Source organism: Aotus nancymaae, unplaced genomic scaffold, assembly GCF_030222135.1.
Source record: "Aotus nancymaae isolate 86718 unplaced genomic scaffold, 86718_ANA_hifiasm-v0.15.2.pri h1tg000043l, whole genome shotgun sequence".
Classification (NCBI taxonomy): domain Eukaryota; kingdom Metazoa; phylum Chordata; class Mammalia; order Primates; family Aotidae; genus Aotus; species Aotus nancymaae.
The window spans coordinates 4,021,095-4,038,859 of record NW_026988457.1 but is presented as its reverse complement, the minus strand read 5'-3'; the positions used below and the strand labels follow the sequence as shown (position 1 = coordinate 4,038,859).

At 41.7% G+C, this 17,765-nt stretch overlaps 1 protein-coding gene across 1 annotated transcript in view; it reads right to left on the bottom strand.

Moving 5' to 3' along the window:
* Nucleotides 1–12,073, bottom strand: part of FRY (FRY microtubule binding protein) — a 455,382-nt gene extending 443,309 nt beyond the window's left edge. Inside the window, exon 1 of the mRNA XM_064361739.1 lies at nucleotides 12,021–12,073. The gene's annotated coding sequence lies outside the window, so the exon portion shown is untranslated. The remainder of the gene's footprint in view (nucleotides 1–12,020) is intronic.
* Between the last annotated feature and the right edge of the window lie 5,692 nt (nucleotides 12,074–17,765).

Here is a 17,765-nt window from a genome sequence, read left to right as displayed (position 1 = left end):
ATATGTATGTATATATTTTTGGCTTGCAGGAAAGTGGAGGTAAGATGGAGGTAGACTGAGGAAAGAACAGCTCAAGACAGTATAAAAACAAAAAGAACATCACTTAGTTGAAACATGTTTGAAGAGCTCTGATGGGCTTTCCTCAGGTAGACTGAGGAAAGAACAGCTCAAGACAGTATAAAAACAAAAAGAACATCACTTAGTTGAAACATGTTTGAAGAGCTCTGATGGGCTTTTGGAGACCCTAGTTAGTAAAATGCAAGATATGCGTTGTGGGTAAAGTATTTGGGTAAAGAACCAAGAAGGAACAGTGTCTGATTCCATTGGTATACAACATCTTGCTTCATACTCATCACACACAGTTCAGTCATGGTGGTTTCAGACTGACATACTCAAGACACGCTGCTCTGCCTGTCCCTCTGGCAATCAAATTTTGGTTACCTCATTGCTTATTAGGCTCTGAAACAGGGCCTGATCACGGGGAAATAAAAGGAAAAAACTTGAACCAGTTCATTTGTGAGCAGCTCCAGTTAAATGATTGATGGGAAGGAGATTTGAACTATTAATGAAGTTTGGTTATTATCTGTGAGTTTCAATTATGTTTGGCATCTTGGCTCCCAGGAGAAGTGATAATTGAGAGCCAGCTGTAGAAATGGCAATTACAGGATGAAGAGGGTATCAGTATTCTGAACGGTAGTTTTTATCGGCAGATGGGCTTGGTTTTAAGAGGCCAGTTGGCAAGGTTGTATGTCTCCTGACATTCATCTATAGAAGATGCAAGGCAAAAAAAGCTCATTTGCACTTCCATGTCAGAACCACCAGGATAACTCAGAAACCCCTTGTAGATCATGAAAATAGTGGGAGGCTCCTGATGATAAGAATACTGGGCAAATATAGGGGTCCAGATATAGAGCTCTCACTTAGCAGGTGGAACCAAGCTTCAGTAATTTGAAAACTCCACGAGACAAGGAGTATGCCTTATGTAGAGATGGAAAAAGTCCTTAGCCTAGGGAATGAGTAGAGGCTTTTCCAGTGTCTCAAAACACAAGAACCAAGGTCTGATGCCTTCAATCTATGTAAAATTCTGTGTAATGCCGGGCGTGGTGGCTCAAGCCTGTAATCCCGGCACTTTGGGAGGCCGAGACGGGTGGATCACGAGGTCAAGAGATCGAGACCATCCTGGTCAACACGGTGAAACCCCGTCTCTACTAATACAAAAAAAATTAGCTGGGCATGGTGGCGCGTGCCTGTAATCCCAGCTACTCAGGAGGCTGAGGCAGGAGAATTGCCTGAACCCAGGAGGCGGAGGTTGCGGTGAGCCGAGATCACGCCATTGCACTCCAGCCTGGGTAACAAGATTGCGAAACTCCGTCTCAAAAAAAAAAAAAAAAAAAAAAAAAAAAATTCTGTGTAATGATTTACTATCATGGAAAGATAGTTGGGATAAGTTGTCCTATGTGAAGAACACAGCTTGTAAAACTGTATATTAAATGATCCAATTTTTGTAAACAATATTACAGGTGAAAAAAGACATCTGGGAAGAAATATTTAAAAATGCAAATAGTGATTATATTTAGGAGGTAGGATTGTGGATCATTTCCATTTTCTTCTATTTGTTTACCTAAATATTTACATTTTTCTACATTGAACACATATTGCTTGAAGAGTAAAAACATATTTTAATAAGGTATTCACACTAAAAAATGCATTTAGTGTATTTTAAAATGTGTTAATTAGGTGTCACACAACTGTAGTGTTGGACCTCTGAGAATAAAAGAGCAATTTGGTAATTGATTTCTAAAACCTCCTAGTGGCTGCCCCAGGATCTCTTAAGGAAAGGTCAGGAAGATGCAATGCAGGCTTCACTGGCTGCAGTATATTTGCAAGAATGTTTAAGATATGCTAACTACATAAGATCTTATGGAGCCTGTGATTACATACACTCTATTTTGTTAGTGCTTGAACAGTAAACTAGAGGTTGCCTATGGTTTTCTTCTTACTTGATAATACATCCAGGACTCAAAGGATAGCAAATGAAGATGATAGTTACCCAATCTTGGCATCATAGTGTTGACTGGAAACTTTCCTCGTGTTCTACTTCTGGTGGATTTAATTCCACTGTTCTGCTGAGTGGGTGCAACCTTCTGCAGAGAATAAAGCCGCTCTGTGCTCTGCCTCCTTCCTTTTGAAGTGCTTCCTTTCCTACTTCTGCTTCCCACTCATCTAGTCACTTCATGTAAGGAAGAAAACACAGGTCCTGGTGGAGAAGACAGGATTCTAGACTGGACTTATGAGGACCATTAAGGAAGCTCCTGTGGATGTGCGATGTTGAACAGCTAGGGTGGGGTGGGTACCATAGCAATGGACATGGCTGGGCTAAATTTGAGAGATAAAAATGCCTGTGGCTTTCACTAGACCGTTACATTAATTTCCCAAAGCAACAAAAGCAAAAATAACAAGTGTACCTTTAATGCACAAGATACTTTATACAGATTATCTTGCAAACTCAGAACAAACCTGTCCAGTGGAAATGAACGGACCTATTTTACAGACAAGGAAGGAAGCCAAGACAGAGGGATGTGAAACACAGGCCATGGGCATATGATGTACGCCTACATAAACACACGGAAACATCCAGCTATGAAAACGACATAGAACCTTGCTTTTGTAACCGCTCATCAACTTCTCTTTCACTGAATGAAAGAGTTTAACTCAAAAATGAGTTTGTAAGCACATATCAAATGCTTAAATACATAATTCTGAAGACACTCGATTCTTCTTCACTGCCTATTAGGGTGACTATTGGGAAAATACCTCACCTCTCTGTTCTTCAGTTTGCTATCTGTAAAATAAAGACAGTAACGGGGTATACCACATAGGGGGGCTACTGTGGAGATTAAATGATATAAGGGGAGAAGGTAAAGCCCCCAGGGTGATACCAACCATATACCCTTCAACAGTCACTGATTCTTTCCTCATTCTGTGTATGAGGGAAAGCAAGTCCAGACGAGTGGAAGCTGAAGATCTTTCCATTCAAAACCATATCCAATATAATACAGCTATGACTCCAAGGACTTCTTGGCCCCTATTCGATGCCTTTTTTTTTGAGATGGAGATTCACTCCGTTACCAGGCTGGAGTGCAATGGTGCAATCTTGGCTTACTGCACCTCCACCTCATGAGTTCAAGCAATTATCCTGCCTCGGCCTCCCATGTAGCTGATGCTATTGGCACACGCCTCCACGTCTGGCTAATGTTTGTATTTTTAGTAGAGACAGGGTTTCACCATGTTGGCCAGGCTGGTCTCAAACTCCTGACCTCAGGTGATCCGCCCACCTCAGCCTCCCAAAGTGCCAAGAGTACAGGCATGAGCTACCGTGCCCAGCCTCTATTTTAATACTTTTGATGGACAGAAAAGTCATTCTCCATTTCCATGCCCTAAGAGTTTTAACCTCCAGCTCTCACAGAAGTAAGAAAAACAATGCTGAAGTGAACATTTCTTGGCGATGGAGATTGAATTTCAAAACCTTTAATACTGTTTTGGATAAATGTATTTTTAAGAGATATAATGAAGGTAGAGACACTATCTAATGTGCTACCAGTGTCTCTGTGTCTAGACTAAAGACTTGTTGAATTTGTCTCTACTGTCTGGAAAGACACCAAAGTAAAATAAGAAAATCCTAACATTAATTTCTGTCTCAGTGGGTTCTGAATAAAATCCCTACAGTTTACCTTCTTTAGTGGTGGTTCAAGGATTCTTATTGTTATTTTTGTTTTACTAGTTCAACAAATGAAAAAGTCAGCAGACTCAGAATTTCAACTTTCCAAATCACATCTGACTTTTGCCAAAGCACAAGCTACATCTGAAAGAGGTGGCAATAAATGTGTATGTTTTGTGGTTTGGACCTTCCATTTGTATTTCCAGGTCCCAAATATCTGCTCACCTCCCTCAGCCACCATGAACCAGATTCTGAGTACTCATGCCACATCTCCCATAATAATCTCAAATCTTTACATATCTTCCATAGTTTTCATCAGCCATGTTTTTTCATTTGTCACTTTGCCTTTCGGAATTGTCTTATTACATTATTTATATGCTTTTCAGTTTCCTTCATTCCAATGCACCCATCTTTTGTAAGATGTCATAAATATTCAGAAAAATATTAATTGCTTCCACATCTGGGATACATTACTTTGTTTTCTTTCTTTCCCCACCTCACCACCTCCCCACCAACATTTAACACTATGGCCTATCTGAAATTTATTGGACTATTTGGTTATGACCAAAAATATATTAGTCTCTTTCTTACGTTTTTACTTCTTAGAACTGCTACTCTATTGGTCTTGCAAACTTCATTAAGTAATTCATCCTTTTTTCAAGGTGCTATTGTTCATTTGTATGCTTTACATTAAGTTCATTAAATAATCAAAATACAGAATTTCTATTTATTTTTAATCTGTCTAGTTTTCAGTCCAATATCATAGAATTTTAGTAATAGTCATTTGTAATTGATATTTTGTTAATGCCAGTTCATCTTTGTGATTTCTATTTATTAAAAAAAGCAGTTTTTATGTTCTTGATTCTTTCTTCTAGATCATTTAACTATCAGATTATAGAGTATTTTGTAAGGACTTTTATTCATAATTTATAGGAATTTTTAAGCCAAAGAAGTTGAGAATTCTTGTGTTAACCAATCAACCAATGTTTTAAAATTCAACTGATACACATTAAGCTCCTACCACTAGCAGGCACAAGGCTAGGCTCTAGGGCTAAAACAATAAGGAGGATATGCCTCTTCCCACCAAATGAGTGCAATTCAAATTCATGAAGGTTAAAGCTAAAACAGAGTGCACAAACTTAGAACAGCTCCAGGAAGGCTGTTCACCTGCCCCCTTCACCCACCACCACCTCACTATTACGAGGTTTCACTTATAAGCATCGACACAAACAAAAGCCTCCAGGAAAGCGAGGGCCTGAGACTATTTCTGCATATTATCTCATTTGACTAATACTCTACATGTATATGGACCTTATTTGTGTATGGAACTGAGGTTAGAAGACATGAAAGCCTAGATTGAAAAATATGTCTTAAGAGTGAAGCATGGATAAAGCCAATGATTGCCCTAACCAACTCCAAACCCAGTTCAACACCATTAGCCAGGCAGAAATGTTTCATCAGCCAGTTGAGGCTAACACTGCCACTTTAAGAGTTATGATGTCAGTTTGGAAACACAATGGGAGAGCAGCTGTGCTCCAGCAATACATTAATACAATTTCCATCAACATGGACAAGCTCCCACATAATGCAGGGGAGATGTGTGTAAAGTTACAAGGTGAAAGCAGCTGTAAGCAGAGGGCAATCTCAGAGTTTCTGCTGTGAAGGAATTCTCTTCTTAGATTATTAGACTGACCTCTTGCTTATGTTTTCATTAATATTTCTTAACGTGCATGGTCAAGATTCTAAGTCACAGGACCTTAAAGGTGCTATAATCATTAACCAACCACATAAAGAAAAGTCATGAGGCTGACCATAGCAACAGGTCATTCAATTTACCTAGCAGTGAGCCCTTACACTCCCACCTTCATGCACTCCCACCATTCATCATGATAAGCAATGCTGAGTCTATCCCCATGTCCATCAGAGTTAATACAGGTACATTTTAAATGTCCTATGACTAAGCTTGCCACTAACACATATTCTGTTAATTACCTTCATGTAACTTTCTCTAGTATCATTTCATGTGTATGTATATGTCATCTGATCATTTGATTAATACTGACATGTAGTCAAGAAGAAAAGTATGTTTTATGCTATTTTGAGTAACTCCCATTTAGAAGCCTACTTCTGAGCACAAAATTTGCAACACACAATTCACTTGCAATTTCAATTTTACTCTGAGAAACACGCTTTTAAAAAGTTGCACGTAGCCTTCATATTTCCTTATTTTTCTTTGTATTCCAAATCCACAGAGGATGAGGAATTACCCTAGACACATAATTATCTTATAGATTTTAAGACTTTATAGCTAAAACCATACTTGCTTAAGGGTTCACAAATGTTTTACAAGAGTCAAGTGTTTTTCCTCATTTTTGTCCTGAGTGGGGTTCATCCTTCATCTGGGTATCCTTTACATAGTGTAGGTTTCTCACTTTTTTCTTTCTCTCAAGATAAACAATGCACACCTGACTTCAGTATCTCAAGAACTGAGTTTTAGCATGGTTGGACCATCTGGCACCACAACTCAGATTTAATTAATGTTTACCGAGTACCATGTGTCAGAGCCCGAACTAGGCATTACTGCACATTTGGCTGAATACCCCATTGTGTACATAAGGCTTAATTCATTAGTTGACCATTTTTCCAAACTCCCCATGCATTCACCATGAATTTTATTCTCTGTATTCTGATGTTTTGGCCTCTTGGAGCCTTGCTGGCCTGGAGGGACTGCCCCTCCCAGGGTTAGCCAATGCCTGCACATGGTAAAGGACTCACCTGCAAGCAGCTCTCCATATACAAACCAACAAAGTCAGAGCCCACACCCCACCAGCTCTATTATCAGACTCCCATACTCTGGACCACCATTCTCCTTCCCTAATCACCCCAGGGCTACATACCATACAACTTGAGACAGCCCTGTACCTCAGAGCCTGCTAAAATGATGCAAACTAACCAATCCTAAACCTGCTTACCCTGCTTTGCTCATTCCTTCCCATGGAAATCACAGTAAGGCTCTTGCCCACACTTCTTCTTGCTCCCCCTGCCTCCTACCTGATCCTGCTGCTTCCTTCTGTGTTCCCTGCGTGGTGTGCCATGCTGTACTTCTCGTTTCTAGGGGACTCTGGATATAATAAACTTCCTTCATGACAGTCATTTCTGTGTCTGCATATTTTACCATACCTAGCTAACACAAATCCTGGGTACCATTAAAACACCCCATATAATTATAGAATTGGCAGCTAAAATTATTTGGGTTTTCTTTCATCCCACCCTCTATGCTCAGTAAACAAGTTTACAACTTTGTTGTTTACATTACCTCGTCTGGCCCATGTTAACAATACTTAATAAAAACAATTATATGTAAGTTCCTTTAGTGAATAACCAAAAAGACTTAATAATTATTTTCCACTATATGAAAGAGCAAGCTCTAGCTACCATGTCGCTTCACAGCACCCACCACCATGCCACATTGCTTCACTGTACTTGGGGACAGGCAGTAATGACACTCTGCCCACATCATCTTCTCCCCCTGAGCTAGCAGGCTGGAAACCCACTAGTTACCTCAATCTGTTAGATACGGGTTCAGAGAGGCCACATTTCACTGGACCGGAAGCTGGGTGTGTCTTTGCAAGTCTAGCTGTTACACTGAGTATGGGGTTATTTGGGCAATGCTAATTGGCTTTAGATCCTGAGACTGCTTCAGAGAGGTTGCTAAGCTAGTTTCTGTGCCATTCCTTCTGCTGGCATCTTCATCTAGCTTCCTGTCCTTGGTCTAAAAGTGCACTCTGCTAGGGCAGGTGGCAGCAGTGGGGAAGCAGAGACACTGGCAGATGGAGATCTGTGTTGCCCAGCAAGGTTTTTTTCTTTTTTAAATTTTTCTTTGTAACATGTCAGAATGTAAAGATGGCCATTTTGGGGGGGTTAAAAAATGGACTTTAGGGCAATGTACCTGAGTAGATATATATATTCTTAGGGATGTATTTCCAGGCAAGGTCACAAGCACTGAGTTTTGCTTCTGAGAGGCCTACTGAAGGTATAGACATTTCCCTGTTAATTCTGGTAGACGTTAAATGTACAATAGGACAAGTATGTAAAATTGGACTAAGTATAGAGTTCAAGAAATTAATGACTTTAGATCATACAAGAGAACCAAAATATAACTTGTTATATATTCCTTCAGTGATCAAATGAATAAAATATATATAGAATTTTTTTTCTATCCTAAACTAGCTTTGTAATGGCATATTTGAAATAAGACTCTATAAATTAAATCAAGGACTGCATGCTGGCCTGCTCCCCTTTTTCACATTTGGCATTTCTGTCAATGTCATAATTTTAAGAATATGTATTCTAATCAGCAGGAGGGTAGTGAGCTACTCAATTTGTCTCCATGGCTTCCATGGAGGATATTTACTCACTCATTCTACAGATATTTTATTGAGCAGGTTTACTATGTGTAACAGATTGTCTTATGTAATTGGTATATAGTAGAGAACAAAAGACAGAAAAAGTCCTTGCCCTCCTATAGCTTGAAGTCTAATATCATGAATGACTGGAGGAAGGAATGGATGAATGCATACATAAAAAATGTAATCAGGTTAGGGATCATGAAACTAAGTGAACAGAGCTTAGCATATTTCATTGATAAGATTCCTTTTTCACATTTTAACATCCCTGAAATCAAGATATGTCTTAATATTTATGGCATATTAAAATTACTGACAACTTTGCAGTACTCACAGCACAACTGTCATGTCCCTACACATGCATCAACTTGGTCACAGCTATTCATTTTGTTTTCACTTCTACTGAGTTATGGGCATTGTTGGCACTGCACGTGTTCTGTTTAATTGCCACTGAAATGTTTTCAAAAAGATTACACTATCATTTGGCACCGCAAGGAGACATTACTGTGTATGCATGAAGGCACCGAAACAGCAGTGTGACATAAATGTTCTATTACTAAAGGAAACATTTGTCTTTATTTGGCATTTCTATATCATTTTACAAAGCAAGATCCAAATGCTTTGCCAGACTGAATAAGGAAACACAGGAGTTAATGAAGCTATGTTATAGTTTGTTACTGAGATTCATGCAAGAGGGTTGTCCATCACACCCCAAGCAATGCTACCAATAAGACTGGCAGGAAAAAGTACCAAACCCAAGGAAGAGATGAAGAAAACTTGAAAGCAGTGAGAGACTAGTGTAACCTATTCATGCATTATCATGGAAGAATATCCTTAAAGTGGAATGTCATAATAAAATTGGCAGTATTTTCTCTTTGTGTACAGCAGAAAAATAATGCTATTATCTTACAACTGATGGCATTTTTGACTTGATGAAATATAGAAATAAAGATGGATTGCCAGTTGATAAGAACTTTTAGAAAAAGAACAGAATAGAGAGTAGAAGTTTGTTGATTCTAGGCAGTTTTAAGTTAATAGGGTATTGCAAAGGCACAACTTTAGACAAACTACAATTTCAATAATTTGGTATAGTTTTGCAGATCACTAGTCACTTAAAAAAGTCTATTCACTTTTATTTCTAACAATGTTTTGGGCATGTGTCCCATTCTGATGTAAGAGCGCGATGATAAGAAAGCCTGTTTTACTTTCCCAACTTTAGTGGGTGCTGCTTTGATTTTTGGCAGTTTAGAGATATTAGAAGGGAGGTGCTGGATCTGTATTCTAAACTCAAACCTTACTACTGCTACCAAGAATGGAGTGAAATACTTAGACAGAAGAGTCCATTTGAAATCTCAAAGCATGCATATGGGACTTTGAGATTCTTAGAACAAGAGTAACATGAATAAAATGCCAACTATAAGGATATGTTTCCAGGCAGCATATGGTCACAGCTCAAAAATGAACTTTTTTAAAAAACTTACTACAGCAAATTATTTTGGAACCAGAGACAGTTAAAAACCATACCAAAAAGAGAATACACATACATATACACACCCCTCTGGGGAAGAGAAATTATAAAACAATGGATATAGATTATAATAGAAATAATTTTTAGGCACAGCTTCAAAACTTACTGTGTCACAACTGTGCCATCAGTTTTTGATACTATTCAGCCAAGCAACAACTGCTTTAATGTAGAAGTGAGTATCAAATCAGGAATAAGAGTGTGGCTATATCCACCACAAAGACAACAGGTAGAGCTTTATATGGTGAACACATATTTCAATAGTGTTAAAAATAGACTACACCATATATGTGGTATTTCCCACTATACAGAAGGCCTGCTTTCTGTTACTAGGGCCCTATGTTAATCTCCTTTCTGGTCTGCACTGAGAATTCAGGGATTCCCTGAACTAATACCACTTTCCCCAGTGACTTCATTTCAGTCTTTCCTTTTAGGTAGACTGGCCTGGGTTGGAAATTCTCTGACAGTTGGTACAGGAGAACAAGTGTGCCAGTGTGAATGCTGCAGGGGATGTGTTGTTGCCAACTGATGGGGTGTACTTCCATATGCAGAGCTAAAATAGACTTGGATGATGGAGAGTAGAGACTGCTCCTTACGTGCCAGTGAGGGAAACACTTGGTTACCTGTATTCTGGGGCCATCTTATGTGAATGAATGAGGTGGGTTTACATGACTGGGTATTTCCATCTGATTTACATGCTGGAGATGGGGTGGGGAGAGTCTGGGGAGCACCAATGTGGCCCTTCAGTACACGTGCACACCGTGGCGGCGGAGGGGCAGGGGGTGGTGTTCCCAGAGGGAAAAAAACACTCTGTAATGGGGTCTGATGTACCAGGCCAGTAGAGCTAGCATATGACACCACTGCATTACAATGGGGGCAACTCTCAAGAACTGGGAGACAGCATAGAGCATGGACAGGAAGTCAAACAGATCCAGGTTCAAATCCTGCCTCTATCACTTACTTGCCCAATAATCTTGGTAAAATTACCTGAACTCTTTACACTCAAAAAATGGGGAAACTAATAATAGTACCTCCTTAGAGTGATTGTGAGAATTAAAATAATATATGCCCACACCTAGTAATGTGTCTGGCGAATAGAATGTGTTCAATGTGTGGACACTACTGTGTTGCCTCTAAGGAAATCCCCTTAAATGTAAATGTTTTTACAGATACGATTTTTAGCATGGGAGTAAATCATATAGACCACAAAATGGCCTTGGCTAAGGTGTTTCAAGGGAATTATGGAGTTGTCTTACGGTAGGAATACATCTTGATAATAAAGAAAAATGTAAATATGAGAATCCACATGTGATCAGTGAGAATGAAATAGAATTTACCATACATTTGTTGAGATTTGCTTAATGGCAAGACTATAAGATATTTCATGTTACTACCTCTACCCTGAGCCGCTTTATGATCGATGGGTTCCTCAATCTTGTGTAAAACTCTAACCATCACTTCTCTGCATTGGAGGAAGTTTTGTAAAGCAAATAATCCTCACCTAATCTATCTTGCTTTGAAGGCTGAAACTTTCTCCCATCTTCGAGGGGACAGACAATGTGTTCTGTATTCTTTGCATTGGGCTATCACCCTGAGAGGTGAGCCATAACTTCGAACCACTTTGGTACGCTCCTTAGAACCCTTTCCAAAACTGCAAAAGTCGACTGAAAGCATCGGGAATAAGAAAACGCTAAAGAATCGACAGAGTAATTATCGGCACCTTGGACACACTAGTGTTTGGGGATCTTTGATTAGACAGCAAGGTAGATTTAAATTTTTGAAGCTCTTAGAGCATAGACCTCGGTCGAGTCCACTCTACGCAGAGATAACATGGGGCCACTGACTACCTGCTGCACTGTTTTCACACTATGCCGGCTCTGGGTGCCGTCTCCACAAAGATCCCCCCCAGGGGGATTCCCACAGAGGAATTTTCTCAAGGAAGTTCCCGTGTCTGGAACGCTGCTCGGGTACGGCTTCTCACGAGCCTACACGCAGGGCACGGGCTCACACGGCAGGGTGGGCTGCCTCTTCAAAGGCGCGGACCTCAGGGACCCCCGAGTCTGGCTCCTCAAGTCTGGGCATCAAACTTTCTCCTGGAACAAAACCTCTTCGAACCCACACAGAGACAGGAGGAGGACAGAGCCCGGGGATGCCATCAGCTGCGGCCCAGAGACAGCGTTCCCACCCCCGCCCGCTTCCCTCAGCCCCCACCCTCTTCCTCCGAGGGAAGGCGGCCCCGGCCGCACAGCCCCGCCCGGCCCCACCCACCCGCTCCCCGGCCCACCGCCCGGGCGACGGAGCCCACAGCCTCACAAAGCCGCCTCCCGGGCGCTGCGGTTCCCCAGGGCGAGGGGCGATCCGGGCTGGGTACCTGAGGAAAAGGCCAGGACACCGGCGCCCGACGAGACCCGCAGCATCGCCCGGGCGCCGCCGCCGTGGTTGCCACCGCCCGAAGCTACTTCGCTGCGCCGAGCCCTGGAGCCGCGGGGACCCGGTGCTGCCGCCGCCGCCTGCGCTCCCTGCGCTCGCTGCGCCCAGGCTAAGCTGCCCGGCGACCGCCACGGTCAAGCGGAGCCCCGCCCCGTGCGCGCCCGGCGAGCCGCGGACCCCCAGGACGCGCCGCCGCCCCGATTGGCTGCGGGAGTCGCTAGCCCCGCCCCTACTTGCCGCGCTCCTCCCACGCCGGGGGCGCGCGCGGCTGGCGGCCCAGCGACGGGCGGACTCTCCAGGGGCGCCGCGGGAGGGTGCGGTCCGCGCTGGGCGAGGCTTCCTGCGGGCACCGGCGCGCTCGGCCTCCGCTCCTGGGCGCTGCAGTTGTCCCTCTCCTTGCCAGTCCAGAGACAAATAGACGGCCAGAAGGAAAAGGAAAAGAGAAAACATTTCTAGAGCTCTGCACGGGGAGGGCAGTCGCCGTGGCAGCAGTGGTGTGAAATCTTATTGGTATAAACTCGTTTCTTACGGAAGCCCAGGAAAGGCTGTCTAGGGTGGTGCATTGGAATTATGACCAAGGCTTTCTTGGTTTTGCTTGTTATTGTTTTTTTTTTAACCTGCAGGTGTCCTTACACACCTCTAGACTTCTTTATCTTACGAAGAAACTAAATCCAGTTAAACAACTTGTCCAAGGTCATAGAGCTGGTTACGGGTTGATTGTGTATTTCGATGTTAAATCAAAGCTGCCTCAGCTTTTATTTCTTTTCCGTCCAGAGAAGAGTTGCATTCTCATATGCAATGCTTTGTATACTGTAAAACAAGGAATCAATTAATAATCCATAGAGATAGAAAGTAGATTCGTGGTTGCTAGGGGTGGGAGGACTGGGTAAGTGATTGCTAATGGGTAGGGCTCTCTTAGGGTATTGAGAATGTTCTACAGTTTGATAGTGGTGATGGATGCACAACTTTGAATATTCTAAAAACCACCGAATTGTACATTTTAAACTGCTGAACTTTATGGAATGTGAATAGTATCTCAATAATTCTGATATTTAAAAATGTTTCGGGCGGGGCGAGGTGGCTCATGCCTGTAATCCTAACACTTTAGGCGGCCGAGGTGGCTGGATCATAAAGTCAGGAGTTTGAGACCAGCCTGGCCAACATGCTGAAACCCCGTCTCTACTAAAAATACAAACATTAGCCAGGCATGGTGGTGCATGCCTGTAATTCCAGCTACTCGGGAGGCTGAGGCAGGAGACTTGCTTGAACCCGGAGGTGGAGGTTGCAGTGAGCCGAGATCATGCCACTGCACTCCAGCCTGAGCAACAGAGCAAGACTCAGTCACGGAAATAAAATAAAATAAATAAAAATATATTAAAGCTTGAACCTAGAAAGTTGAGACTGCAGTGAGCCATGATGGTACCACTGCATTGTAGCCTGGGTGACAGAGCGAGACACTGTTTAAAAAAAAAAAAAGTATCCAGAGTGATAATGCTGTGAGGAAACCCACATAAGCAAATATTTGGAGTATGTCACAATTCTTTGTGAGCAGAAGTTATGACTTATGTACTAGCATCCATCCATTCATTCAACAATTCACTTCCTTCTTTATCAAGTTACTCTGACGTGGGTACAAAGATAAATAACGCATCATCTCTGTCATCAAGGAGTTCTCAGTCTATTGAGGGGACAGTTTATAATATGTCACTCTAGGGAGGTAAACAAAGTACAGATTTAGGGTGCTAAGACCTAAGGAAGGACCTTGGCACAGTCATAAAGGGGCTGAAGAATGTGTAATGTTTCAGCAATGGCCAACGTGGCTAAGTGTGAGAGGTGTGACAGGAAGTGAAGCTGGACAGTTACTCACAGGACAGAGTAGTAGTGTGACTAGAGCTCAGCTAAAGTGGCGCAGGCTAATTAAGAAGTAAATTTTCCATTCCTTCTTGGTCGTTCCTATCCCTGGTGTAGTGTGTGATTTTGGTGAATGGTCTCAATCATCATCATATGAGCAAACAATGGTAACACCAACTGACTTTTGTTTCTACCTTTGTAGTATGTATAAACAGTTTTTGTGGATTGCCTCCTTTGAAGCTCAGAGAGGTGAAGGGGATGCACTCAAGGTGTTATGTCTTCTAAGTGACAGAGGTGGGATGAAACTCCATCTCCTGACCTTGGATCTTATATTCTCAATATTATCAGCCTTTCAAGTTATAAAGCTTCCTTATAAGTGCAAAGAACTCTTAAGCTAAAAAAAGCTCTCTAAGCAGTAGCAAGTGAAACCTGTTTTTTCACTTGGAGTTTTTCTGTGTTTTGTTTGGGAGCTAGAAATATTACAAGCCCTAGGAAAAAAAAACTTAGCTACTAATCTTAGCTCTTCAATTGAGTCTGTTCAGCAAAGCCCTGGATTCCAGGTTTTATAAAAAGTGACCCTACAATTTAAAAACAGGATGCTGCCTATTTCTCTTGTCAGTGTACAACTGTCAGCATACTGAGGGCACCTTCCTTTACATCCATTCACCTGTCCGTCCCTTATGGGATTATAAACACCTTTTGAATGCAGGTACAGGTTGAGCATTCCTAATCCAAAAATCCAAAATCTGAGATGCTCCAAAATCTAGATTTTTTTGAACACTGACCTGTTGACACAAGTGGAAGATTCCATTCCTGACCTTATGTGATGAATCACAGTCAAGATGCAAGTGTACAACACAGTTTACTTAGTGTCCTCAAGGGAAACAAAAAAAGACCCATGTAGCCCCCTTCTGCTGTGATTTTTGTTTCATGTACACCCAGATTTCCCTATGCAGGCATGCCCTCATAGGACAATAAAATGGCACATGTGCAGGCTGGACTCTCTAATGATAGGTTCCCCACGATGCCCTGCATTGGGTCAAGATCTACATGCAGTGCTCACTGCATTTTTTTGTTTGTTTGCTTATTTTCTGCTCCATGGTATAAAATTATTATTTAAAATGTCAAAAAGATCTGGAGATACCCCACGGATAACAATGACAAGAAATAGAGGAAGCATTTATGTTAATCTATAGCACAGAAATTTTAGCTGTTGGAGAAACTGGACAAGGTATGTGAAACATCTTATGGAAGATAATGGGGTAGGGATGATCATATATGACCTGAAGAATCAGAAGGATACACTGTCGAGATTTCATGCTGAAAGTGATGAATAGAAGTTAATGAAAAATAGGAAAACAAGAAAAGATCTATTCATGATGAGCTAAAAACTGAAGGGAACTGTGATATTCAACAGTCTGAAGAAATTTAAGAAAAAACACAGCATTAAATTGTTAAAGATTTAGTCATAAGAAAGCATCTGCTGCTCATGAGGCAGCAGAGAAATTTTTTTTTTTTTTTGAGACGGGGTCTTGCTCTTGTCACCCAGGCTGGAGTGCAATGGTGTGATCTCAGCTCACTGAAACCTCCACCTCCCAGGTTCAAGCGATTCTCCGCAGCAGAGAATTTCATTGATCAGTTTGCCAAGGTCATGGCTGATTAAAATCTGACGTCAGAACAAGTCTATAATGCTGATGAAACATCACTGTTTTAGTATTATTGCCCCAGAAAGACACTGACTACAGCTGATGAGACAGCCCTTACAGGAATTAAGGATACCAAGGACGGAATAACTGTGCAGGGATGTGCTAATGCAGCCAGCATGCATAAGGGTAAACTTGCTGTGATAGGCAAAAGCTTGCATTCTTGACTGTTTTGAAGAAATTAATTTCTTACTACTCCATTATGATGCTAACAAAAAGGCATGGATCACCAGGGATGTCTTTTCTGACTAGTATCACAAACAGTTTGTACCAGTGGTTGGTTAGTGCTGATTCAGCTGGACTGAATGACTACTGCAAGATATTGTTTGTTATTCCTTGGCCACTGTCCTGCTTAGTCTCCTGCTGAAATTCTCATAAAAAATATCATTTATGCCATATACTTTCCCCAAAAATGTGACTTCATTAATTCAGCTATGTGACCAAATATCAAATGAAGAGTAATTATAAGAAAACTTTTTTTCTTTTGAGATGAAGTCTCACGCTGTTGCCCAGGCTGGAGTACAGTGGTGTGATCTCGGCTCACTGCAACCGCCTCCCTGGTTCAAGCAATTCTCCTGCCTCAGCCTCCCAAGTAGCTGGGACTACAGGTGCACACTATCACACCTGGCTAGTTTTTTATTTTTAGTAGAGACGGGGTTTCAGCATGTTGGCCAGGCTGGTCTTGAACTCCTGACCTCAGGTGATCTGCCCACTTCAGCCTCCCAAAGTGCTGGGATTATAGGTGTGCTCGGCCAAAAAAACTTTCTTGAAAGCATACCAGCAGCACTGAATAGAGGCGTGAGTGTAGAAGGTTTTTAGAAGGAGTTTGGCATGAAGGATGCTGTATCTGCTTTTTCCAACACTTGGAATACAGTGACTAAAGATATAGTTGTGCATGTCTGGCACAACTTCTGGCCTGTGACTATGTTCAGTGAGGATGATGAACAAGGTGGTGACTTTAAAGAATTCTGCATGTCAAGTGTCAAAGTGCATACTGACCTTCTCACATATGCAAGAAATATACCTTCAGAATTGATCAGTAAGCTGCAAGAAGTGGATATAAAAGAAGTTTTTAACATTGATAATGAGGCTCCAGTGGTTCATTCACTGAATAATGTTGAAATAACGGAAATGATTCTGAAGCAAAGTGATTGTGATAATAGTGACAATGAAGATGATGTTGTTAACACTGCAGAAAAAGCACCTCTAGATGACATGGTGAAGATGTGTGATGGGCTTATTTGTTGAGGGACTAGAGCAGGTTGTACTCATAACAAAGCAAGAAATCATGCTAGTTAAAATCAAAGAGAGAATTCCAGGACAAAAACCAATGCTAATGAGGTAGATAACTCTCGAGGAAACATTTTAAAAAGCCACCCAGCAGAATACCTCCTCATTTCTAGAGGACCCACTTCCTTGTCCCTCAACTACTTCTGATGTTTCTTCTCATCTAAAAAAGTAAAATATAATACTCAGTAACCTTTAAATCAAAATACACCATCATAGTTGGAGACCAAAAGCCTGCTGTTATCTGTTATTATTATTTTTTTGAGAGACAGGGTCTCACTCTGTTAACAGGCTGGAGTGCAGTGGTGCAGTCTTGGCTCACTGCAACCTCTGCCTCCCAGGTTCAAGTGACTCTCATGCCTCAGCCTCCTGAGTAGCTGGGACTACAGGTGCATGCCACCACACCCAGCTCATTTTTGTACTTTTAATAGAGACGAGGTTTCACCATATTGGCCAGGCTGGTCTTGAACTTCTGGCCTCAAGTGATCCACCTGGTGGAGGTGGAGGTTGTAGTGAGCCGAGACTGTGCCAGTGCACTCCAGCCTGGGCAACAGAGTGAGACTCAGTCTCAAAAAAAAAAAAAAAAATGCAAAATTACTTTCAGGCCATGTAATGTGAAACAAAGTTTGTGTTCATATTTGGGTCCCATCCCCAAGATATCTCATTGTGTATATGCAAATATTCTGAAATCTGAAGAAATCCAAAATCCTAAACACTTTTTGTCCCAAGCATTTCAGATAAGGAGTACTCAACCTGTTCCGTGTTTTGTTCATTTCCTTGCTTCCCCTCCCCTCAATTGCATTCTCATCCCTATCCTCAGCCCCACCCTCTTTTCATTCTCAGTA